We start from the raw sequence: 12,182 nt of genomic DNA, 5'->3' as shown, positions 1-12,182 counted from the left end.
AATCCTAACTTAGAAACACTCGATGAATCTACTATTCACGATACTTTTCCAGACGAGTTCCTTACGAAAATTAAAACAGAAGAAGAAATTCCATGGTTTGCGGACTTTGCCAATTATCTTGCCGCAGGAATTCTTGTTAAGAATCAAACTTATCAGCAAAAGAAGAAATTTTTCGCTGATCTAAAGTTTTACTTCTGGGAAAGCCCTAATCTCTTTCGTATAGGAGCAGATCAAGTTATTCGTCGATGTGTATACGGTAAAGAAGCTCAACAAATTCTGGAGCACTGTCATCAAGGACCAGCTGGTGGACATTTCGGACCAAGCTATACAGCTAAGAAGGTTTTTGACTCAGGTTTTTACTGGCCTACAATTTTTCAAAGATGCACATAATATGGTAAAAACCTGTGATGCTTGTCAAAGATCTGGAAATATCTCCAAGAGAGACGAAATGCCACAACAAAGCATCCTAATATGCGAAGTATTTGACATTTGGGGTATTGACTTCATGGGTCCGTTCCCTGCCTCTAACAAATGCAAATACATTCTCGTAGCAGTCGATTATGTTTCTAAATGGGCTGAAGCAAAAGCTCTACCCACTAACGATGCTCGAGTTGTTGTCAGCTTTCTCAAAAACCTTTTCTCACGATTCGAACTTCTAAAAGCATTAATCAGTGATCGTGGAACTCATTTTACAAATCAATTACTCGAGAAAGTACTTAAAAAGTATGGAGTTAATCATCGTTTCTCAACTTCTTACCACCCTCAAACGAGTGGCCAAGTTGAAAACACAAATCGAGGTCTTAAACAAATTTTAGAAAGAACAGTTAAGAATAATTCAAAAATCTGGCATCGAAAGCTAGATGATGCGATATGGGCATTTAGAACCGCATTCAAAATGCCCATTGGTACCACTCCTTTCCGATTAATATATGGTAAGGCGTGTCATCTACCTGTCGAGGTTGAACACAAGGCATATTGGGCAATAAAAGAATGTAATACAGACCCTGTGGAAGCCGGAGAAAATCGATTCTTACAATTGCATGAATTAGACGAGCTAAGACTTCAAGCATATGAAAACTCGAGATCTTACAAAGAGAGAACTAAGAAATGGCACGATGCTAGCTTAAAAGAGAAGAAAGCATTTGAACCAGGAGACAAAGTTCTAATTTTTCAATCACGTTTTAAGTTTTCACCTGGAAAACTTAAGTCCCGATGGAGGGGACCGTATGAAGTAAAACAAGCATTTCCATCCAGATACGTAGAGTTATATGACAAGAATGGTGGTATTTTCAATGTGAATGGTCACAGACTTAAATTCTATTATGAAGGGTTCAACAACACTGAAAGAGATAACATCACATTCTACCCTAAGGACAAATAAATTCAGGGTAATTTTAGCTAACCACTCGCCTTCTTAAAACGTTTCAAATTATTTCAAGAGTGGAGCCCGATTGGTCTTTTCCGCTAGCAGACACTAAAGAACTAGTCTTCTCCCTCCATTCTTAATTTTTTTAGTTTTGTATGAAATTAATATGCTTTTTAAATTTAAGTTTTGTGTGATTTTAAAAACAAAATTTACTTTATTTCATTAAGTTTAAAAAAAAGATTTCTAAAATTCGTCGTGAGTTAAACACTAGGTCATAGAACCGAAATTACTTTACCCAAGGACGGGGCGAAAAATTTTGTTATCATTATTTTTAATATTATTGATCTAAAGTATGCCAAAAATATTATATGAATGTGGGGTAATATACCAAACTTCAAAAATATGTATATATGTTTGTAGTTTATTTTATGTACTAATAAGGGTAAAAGACGCATTTTCAAAGACTGAAATTCAGTTTAGCAAAAGCAACCAATTTTTGGCAAAACATATGAAATGATGACAGAAATTTTGGGATGACGAACAAATCAACATCAACAGATTAAACAGAAAACTCGCAAGTTATGGCTTTTTAGCTAAAGAGGTTTTAACTCCCTTTCTACTCTAATTGCCCTCGTGAATTTAATTTAGTCTGATTTCATTGCAAGTGAGGGCATTGCATGATCTCAAGTGTGGGGAGGGGTTATAAATTCTCTCGGGTTTATACACTTGACTTATTTTCTAAATTTTGTGAAAATTTTAAAAAAAAATTTTAACTAAATGAATTCAAATCTTGTTTAATATATTTATGAACGATAAAACTAGGTGCGGGTACCGAAATTATTGTTAACCTTAAAAAAAGGATATAAATTGAGAAACAACTAAAACGCTTGAATTTATTTATTATAAATAAAAAGACGCATGAAAAAAAGTCAAGTGTGGGGAGATTTGTCAATATATATGAACTGTTATCACATGTTTGTACGAAGTTTATTGCAGGTACTTTTGCTTTGGGCTGTATAAATTTGTTTTACCCATTAAATTGTGAAAATTAAAGAAAAGATGGATCTACACGATGAATCAATTCCATCATTAAAATGAAGTAAAGTCTTCGGAAAAAGAAACGCGCTTCTTGATTTAGGTCAGGAAGTTGTCGTCCAAACCAGTTGTAGAGTCTACGAAAAACCTTGAAAAGTTTTCTCGAAAATCAGCTAGAAATCCACGGACCTCAGCATCAAACAAGGTCGTCAAGTGGTCAGACTTATCCTAACCATGAGAGGATCTGTCTCGTAAAATGGGGAGGGCGCCGTGCAAATTAGCTTGATAAGACTAATGAATCAGACCCCCAGAAAGGGTAATCTCCTTAAAGATTAAAAATCAACATTTAAGCCTGATATTACTCAATCCTTGAGATTGACCTTAAAGATTGAGAATTACAAACTCATGGAATTCAATGATATCTAAACTCGAGCTTGAACGAGAAAATATTTTGATCAAATTAAAACCGATTTGTTTTCTGAAAACCTATTTTCAATGCGTTCATTACCATTGAACGTAAAATCCTGAGAATTCATCAAGAATTCATTAGGTCACCTGAACCAAATCGGGTGTCAACCGTAAGAACGGTGGTTGCATAGCATGGTCGAAGACAGGACCTTGTGGCAGACCGAAAATTATAGGGTGATCTTTGCTATTTCTCCTACAAAGGATAGTAATTGCATCCGACAAGTTGTGGACCATAATCAAAAGCATGTCATTAGACATTGCCTTAACAGTTGCTTGTTCATCGCTTTCCTTTACAACCGGACGGTAGTTTACTGAAAGATAATATACGGGACAAGTATATTGGACGTGTTGCTTTCCTAATACAAGGTTAGCTAGTGGGTGACACAAAACCGCAAGTTTTGAACTAAAATTTTAAAATCTGAAACCCACAACACCACAAAAACAATTTGCAACACCGATAAAGGGTTTAATCGGAAAACTTATCTAGGGTAAAAGCTAGATTGAATTTTCAAAAGATCAAATGTTTTCATAAAGATCCAATTTCCTTAAAGGATCTAAATTTTCATAGCCATGTGGGACTGTAAACCACATCGTTACTATCATTGTTTACACCGTATTAAAATCACTGATGTATAAATTGTGAAGAATAAAGAAGTGATTAGTGTGAAGTTTGTTTTATTTCAAGTTCTATATTGCTTGAGGACAAGCAACATTCAAGTTTAGGGATATTTGATATTGCTTAAAACGAACATATATTTAGACGCAATATCATTCCAAAATGTAATGTTTTTAATTGTAATTTCCTTATTTTTAGTTGTGATCTTTTAAATAAATAAGTGCGAAGACGAAAGACGAAGATCGCTCGAAAATGAAGATTTAAAGTCAAAAATGAAGATTTAAAAAGCGAAAACGTCCAAAATGCTCAAACGTACAAGTTACACTCCAAGTGGTTTAAATTATCGAAGAAAAACGTCTAAAGATTGACAAGAATGCAAGTCGCGGAACGCAAATTACAAGATATTAAATTGTACGAAAAGACGTTCGAGAAACCGGGACTGAGACATAAACCGGGCGTAAATGTACGAGACATCGGAGCCAAAATTATGAGTCAACTATGCACAAGAATATAATATAATATTTAAATAATTATATAAATTATTTATATATTATATATATTTTTATAATATTTCGACAAGTAAAAATCCAAAAAATTGTGAGCTGGATCTGGCGGCCATGCGATCGCATGGGAAATAGGCATAAAACCCATGCGATCGCATGGGTTACTGTAGCAGGCCAAAATCCTATAAAAAGGCAGTTTGATCGAGAGTTTTATACACAATATTTTCATTTCTTCTCTGCATACTTATATTTATATTTATAATTATAATTTTAATTTAAGTTTATTTTAATAATAAGGTTATTGTAACGTTTAATTTATGGGTTTTAAGTTAAAATTCTGTCCGGGTACCGCTACGCTAATTATATCACTTTTTACCGTTCCAACTCGCTGTAAGTCTCCACGTCCTAACTTTATTTTCACGTATCGTTATTGTTGTTATTATTTCTATTGTTATTATTATTATTATTATTATTATTATTATTATTATTATTGTTGTTATTTTTATTGTTATCGTAATATTTATTATTATCGTCGTTATTATCATTATTTATTATTTATTATTGTTATCATTTATTATTATTATTATTATTGTTACCATGTCCACTTTATATAATTTATATTTTTACGCCGTTATAATGTCCAACTAAATATCCATAGTGGTAACTAAAATGTAGAACCTCTGGACAAATGGATTGAACCATATTATAATATTATGATGTAACTTTGACTATTTTTAATATTAAGTTTAATCACCAACCCATTGTTATATAATTTAATATTTTCACCCCTATCACATAATTTATTAAAATTAATAAGCGAAAGTGCATTAAATTTACATAAATTATGCTTCAACACCTCGGTGATCTAGACAGACATATGGACAAATTATTGACAACAATTTAGAAGTGTGATTTGGTGGTTTGGGTAATATTACAGTTTATATAATCGTGTAATTATAAAAAGGGTAAGATCGTTATAATTTTGGTTTTAACGAAAGTAAAAACTGGATTAAATCTCAATTTAAATAGTCGGGGTATAATTTAATTCGCTAAAACGAGATCTAAACGAAAGTGAGATTTAGTTTTAGTTAATTAAATCTTTATAAATCGAAAGATAAAATATAAGGATATATATTAAAACATCGTAATCGGACTTAAAAACAATCCATAAATCCAGAGGGGACATATTTTAGTAGCCACTACTTAACCTTATTTTAAATCTCTTCAATTTCACTTTTTACCATATAGTAAATTTTAATTACTTTTTACTATTTTGCTATATTGCCATGAAAAATCTTATTTCTTCTATTTTGTCAAATTAGTTAAATTGTATTTTTATTGTCGTTAATTTAGTTATTTCGTTTTAGTTAAATTTAAATTTCGTTCAATTAAGTAGTAAACCCTAATCCAAAATCCCCCTTTTAAATAGATTAACTTTTAGCAATTAAAAAATCTTGAAAACTCCATCTCCCTGTGGAACGAACCGGATTTACCAAATAAACTATTACTATACGGATAGGACAAAGTTGCCTATATGTGTGAAATCAATCCAAAATCATAAGAACACCATATAATCACAACCAATTCGTGTAATAAATTCAATCTAAATCCGATCAAAATAAAAGGACACGATCGAGCACATCAGTGTCGCCATAGTACATTTCTAGCCTTGTTCATGCCATTTAGATGGCGCCATGTTTAAAATGTGCGACCAACATTGCGGGCATATTATTAAGGCATAATCAAATGGCGCGTGAACAAGCGTATGGACATGGTCTTGCGCGATTATATAGGGCGATGCGCACCATTCTGATGTTGCGCAATGGATGTGCAGCTATGCGCATCATTACCTACCATTTTAAAGATTTGATTTTGCTCATAATTATAGTGTAATATAGTCTATGGATCGAGTCATTACTTGTATGTATGTGTATGTGTGTTTAAATTGACGTATGATTGTTTTTGGAAAATTCAGAATTTGAATTTAATTTTATGGGTTAATAGATATTTTTTGTATGATATTATATAAGATTTGGATTATTCATTAAGAGTACATAATGTTTCATATAGAAAATGCGTCAAGTGGACGAACGGTTCAAAAGATATGGTTGAATTAATGTATTAAAAACGTATTTCTAAAAACTGGTTTGACCACTGTTAATGTATTATGTTGTTGCGGTTTTTCTATATTGAGTTAGGACCTAAAAAAATTTCAGTAGCATGTCAACTAAAAAACGACGCTTCTCCAATTGTCCTTGACCGAATCGGAGTTGCGGTAATTTTTTTGTACTACATTAAATTTGTTGCTGGGTTTCTGAATTTAAACCGGAACATTTGTTAACAAATTGAGATAATGAATTAATGGTTTGGGTTTGAGACTTGAGACTTTTTGTACGATTTTAGTATTTGAAACAAAGTTTTTCAAGTGGCGTTATATCGTTTAGTGTCTTATTTCTTAAAAGGTATTTTCGTGTAAAACCGTATCGTTTAAACGCGTAGTGTGTGAAAACTTGTAGAGTTTGACTTTTATTTAGTCAAAGGTTGGATATTTTTCAGTCAGTTACCTTTATGCAGTCAAAATGAGTTATATTACTTGGCTCGTGGTCAAATATATAAAGCTTGTCTAATGTTGAAGTGTTAGTTGGTTTAAACCGTGTAGTGACACTACCGAGCAGTACTCATTACTGAAATGTACTTAGCAGTTAACATGTAACTATGAACTTGTATAGTGAACATCCAAATTCAGTTGACTATTATTTTTGCTCAACACTTGTGTGTCAAAGGTTTTATTAAACTATAAACGTGACGTTTATCACATGATTGTTTTCTGAAGCACGTTAAACTTTGGAATTTTGTTAAAAAATTTGAGTTGGATTCGAGCTATTGGATTATGATTACATTTTGATCCGACCTAGTTTATTAGACTTTGTTTTACCAACTTATATATCTAGGTTGATTACGACGGTCTGCCTTGCTTTTGCTTGCTATCATTGTGATTTAATTGATGTGCTTACGAGGTGAGTTATAGTGAGTTTATAGTTCCCATTTTTCAACTATATATATTTTTGGGTTGAGAATACATGCAAGTCCTGTTTTTCAAAGTTTATTTTAAGTTCATTCATATTTAAACTATTTTACATTTTCGACACACGTACTTATTTATTCTACTGTGAGTTTGAAACGCAAATCTCTTAGCTTGGTAATTGTTAACTACTGGTTTTTGAACTAGTGGGCGCGAATTCGTATATGTGGATCCATAGGGTTTCACATCCCTGTATGCGTTAGTCATGCTAACATTGTTAACTGACGTATAGTATTCGAGCTGGTACATTTTGTTTCGGTGTATTTTATTACATATGATATATTATTTCTACGTTACGCTTGTTTACCGGGTGCTCACACTGGAAAACTTTTTGATGAACTTATTTTGGTGATGTTTTCTAACAAGCAAAACTTGTGATCTACTTTTATTTATTATTCAAAATATTAAAACCTATATCTCACCAACTTTATGTTGACGTCTTTTAGTATGTATTTCTCATATACTTATTTGTTGCTTTCACTGTGGTTTAGAAGTCAAGCTTAGATATGTTGATGTGTCGCATGCTTGTCTGTTTTCATTAAGCTGAACTTGATCATTCATATTTTTACACATAAATTTTAGATATTTAATATTTTGGAATTTGTTGGTTAATATTTCAGAGTTAAACATTTGCAAAAACAAATGAATGCACTAATTAGTTAAAACGTCTCATATAGAGGGCATAACCGTGATGTGAAATAGTTTGTTAACGACTGCGTCAATGGCGATTTTGGCGGATCGTTACAGTATGTTAGTCTTTTTACCTCTTTTTACCCTTTTAAGTGTTACATGCACGTATTAAGTTCCCTATTTCTATTAAGATCCTCTCGTTGACGAATTTTGAAGTTATGAAAATCCCTAGAAGCTATTGCATGTTCGATGTTTCTCAAAAATGGTTAACGATTTATGTCACACCCCCAAATAGGGCCTGGGGTATTTGTGACTAATTATATCAAATCACAATTGTATAATCGAGAACGACTCTATATGAGACGTTTTATTGAGTTTTGCAGCGGAAGATAAATAGATTACATTGTATTTAGAGCATTAAATGTCTTTAATTGATATGATATGTAATGCATGAAGACTCCAAGCATGGCAAGCAATCATCATCAAAGCAGCAGATATACAGCGGAAGCAATATTTAAGTACTTGAGAATAAACATGCTTTAAAAAGTCAACACGAGGTTGAGTGAGTTCATAGGTTTATTATAAATAATGATTTCAGTAATAGATCACAAGGTTTAATATAATAAAAGACGATATATCATATATATATATCAAAAGTATGCCAAGAGCGTATAATATCAAAACTAAACGATTTTACCTCGTAACAATACATGTAATTGTCGAGATCATTATTATACCACCAATTGACCTGAGGTTAACAGTGCGGGACGTTACTCCCAATAGCGATATTTATAATCATTCCGTTTTCCTCTTTAGTTCAACTAGCAATTAATGATATTACAAAGCAGGGATTTGCATGTTTCAAATGAACACAATAAAAATTCTCATGTTGGTCGCATAATAGCTTGTACTTGTATCTATCAATTATAAAAATAGTGCATTTATTCTCAGACCAAAAATATAGATAAAAAGGGAGCAAATGAAACTCACCTTAAAATAGCACATCAAAGATTTCACTAGGAAGTAGCTGTAATTGAGGTATACCAGAAATCTCAACCTAGAGATAGAATGTACGATCAGATGTTGTCTAATAGACATAAGTATAGTAACTATACTAATGATAATGGTTTTCTAAAAGAAATTCCATTTTCGGAAAGGTTACTATCTATGGAAAGTTTCCACTTTTAGTAACTTTCCAATTATAGAAAGTTCGGGTTATAATCTTTAACAAGACATTGTACGACTATCTCAAATCTTGTTGCTATCATACAAGTCACTTGAATGATCAGTTGTTACCGGGCGCCCAGGATTCTTGACTAGAATCTATGTCATGGCATTCGAAATCCACAAGCAGTTCCCATAAGGCAACAAGGACCACCCTAGGCCATATGTAGCGGTGAGGTTCATATATAGTGCACATTATCTTAATTATAACCTTCACATATTATAGGTGTATAAACTTTTATTATATAGTTAAGTTAATTATATATATTTTTTATATTAGTATTACATAAATGTTAATAGTTTTATAATTATATACGCATTATTATTCAAGCTATAATTACTATATTGAGTTAGATTAATTTAATATTTATAATATACTAATTACTAACACATACAATATATAATATAATTGGTTATACTATTTGTTATTTAATTTACAAGATACTTAATAATATAGTACTTTATTAACCCAATATTATCCATAAATACCTAAATAATTAATTAAATACCTAATAATCATATACATAATTTTTATAGTCTTAGTTAATTATAAAAATTAGTAGAAAAATTTAAGAAAGTATTTTATTACAATTTTGTATTTATATTTGTTTTTTTTATTCGTAATTTAATCACAAAAAAAGTTTAATTATACATAAAATACCAAATAAACATAAATAATTATTTTTAAAATTTTTATAAGTTTCTTACAGTTAAATAACCTGTAGAAAAATATTTATAAAAATATTTCTTTATTTTTACAATTATTTCCTTATTTAACTCCTGTTTACATAATAATAGTGTTCAATTATGTAATAATTATTAATTTGACCCATAAATTAATTTTTATAATTTTCTCAGACCTAGATAAAGTTTATGAACCCACAAAAATTATTTATTTATTTTATTTACTGTGTATATTTTATTTACGAATTTTATATGGTTTTCGTGTTTAATTAGTATTTAATTCGTAATTAACTACAAATAATATTCCAAAACTTATCATAATTATTTTTATAAGTACTACTACTGTTCTAAATAATTTCTAAACAAATACTACTGATGTAAATATTTATTAACAATTTAAAATAATAATTGGGTAAAAAATACAAGAAATGAATAAAATGAATAAAAATAAATAAGAAAATGAAAAGGAAATATTACCTCAAGAGTTCTTCAAGTTTTTAGAGAGGAGATTTTGGTGTGATTTGTGAATGAGAAACTAGGAGTCTAGGGGTGTTTATATAGTGCAAGTATTAGAGTGTTAGTCAACATAAGGATGTTCTAATTTATGATTTTATTTTATTTTATAATTTTTTTAGTCAACAATAGGTGGTACTAGTTTATACTTTATATATATATATATATATATATATATATATATATATATATATATATATATATATATATATATATATATATATATATATATATATATATTTTATTTTTAGTATTATTATTATTATTATTATTATTATTATTATTATTATTATTATTATTATATTTTTTTACATTTACTACATGATAAGTATTATTTTCTTTTTACTAATTCATGACTTGTATTTATTTTTTATTTAGTTCCCAATTGTTTTATTATTTATATAAATGTCACTTTTTATTTATTACTTATAGATTAATAGTTATAATATTACAGAAGTGCATAATTATTTACGAATAATTGTTCGTGAATCGTCGAAATTGGTCGAAAGGTAATTGAATTCATGAAAACAGTTTAAAATTTTGATACGCAGGATAACAGACTATGCTTAGTGTGTCAAATTCATATAAAGATTAGGTTTAATTTTAGTCGGAAATTTCTGGGTTGTCACAGTACCTACCCGTTAAAAGAAATTTCGTCCCGAAATTTGATTGGGATCGTCATGTCTGATAATAAATATGTTTTCATGATGAATATGAGTTGAAAATTAGAGTTTTATCAACATTGGGTAATATGGATAAAACAATTCAATTACAGGAAGGGTATGAACGAAGCTATCGTAAAAGATTGAAATGTGGAGGATAAAGATTCGTCTTACTTTTGACGTAGTCACGGTTGATTTCCGGAATTCATGGATTTTAAAGAAATCTTCGAAATCTTTATAAGATTTGATTCTCCGATAATTAAGGAATTTAGGGTTTTCTTTGATTAAATTCGGTGAATTTCCTCGATTGTTGTGCCGGGATTTTCGCTATAAATTAGCTTCTTCCGTTTCATTATCTTCACCACTTCTATACTTTCTTTCTCGATTCATACTTCCAAAAGATTCTTCAATATGCTTCATCCAGTTCTAATTTTGGATATAGTCCTGACTTTTATATCAATCGTTCTTTTTTTTCATTTGTCGCCGGAAGAGTTTGTTTACTTCTACTATGCTCTTGGATTTATAGTGTTTTTAGTTCTCCCGTGTCTTTATATTGCTATACGCATTGATATACACGGTTTGTAATTTCGGTGTTGTTATCGGGCTTTATATTTTCCTTTCTATGTCGAAGCTTCATGCTTTTGTAAAGCAAGTAATGGTCCAGAATTCGTAGGTATGAAGTTTCAAATGAACATATTGTTCTAAGCAGAAAGGAATGTAATATCACAATTTGATTTGTTAAATTATCAGAATCACTGAGGATAGAACTATCAAGAATATATGTTCTTGATATGTTCAGAGGTTAAGTAGAATGTAAGATTCGTGTAACATGGTAAATAATGATTATAAAGTCTATGAATCATCATCTTCTATTAAAAATTTAGCATGACTTACTGTAATATAACCACGTTGGCCTGACGTCATTATATTATACTAACTCATGCTTCAATTTCCAACACCACTTCAAAACATTTATAATTTAAACTTGAATTTTACAGAATATAGAAACTAAAACAGTTTCCTTTATGATGTAATAAGGATATCGCAAAGAGATAATTAATTGCGGACAAGAATCGTTATGAAGATATATTCAGAGATATAGAGGATATTTATAACGAAAGATACGGTGATTTCTTAAAATTATTAATCGAGGAAAAATTCTTCTGTAGAAATTTAGAATGCGTAAAGAGATCTTTGGTGATATCCATCAGAAATCGAATCATCTAGATTCTTTATGTATAGGTTTAATCTTCGTGATTTGTCAATAGTTTCCTTCATGTTTTGCTAAATCCTTTCTTCAATACCAGATTTTCTTTTGAGCTTTTCCAACACACAATTCTTTATTATCAAGCTTTTGGCCATTAAGACTATCTATAGCTTTTGCTGCTTCGTCAGCATT

This window comes from Rutidosis leptorrhynchoides, chromosome 3 (assembly GCF_046630445.1).
Source record: "Rutidosis leptorrhynchoides isolate AG116_Rl617_1_P2 chromosome 3, CSIRO_AGI_Rlap_v1, whole genome shotgun sequence".
In the NCBI taxonomy this organism is placed as follows: Eukaryota; Viridiplantae; Streptophyta; class Magnoliopsida; order Asterales; family Asteraceae; genus Rutidosis; species Rutidosis leptorrhynchoides.
The sequence above is the reverse complement of the archived record's forward strand: the minus strand, read 5'-3'. Positions refer to the sequence as shown.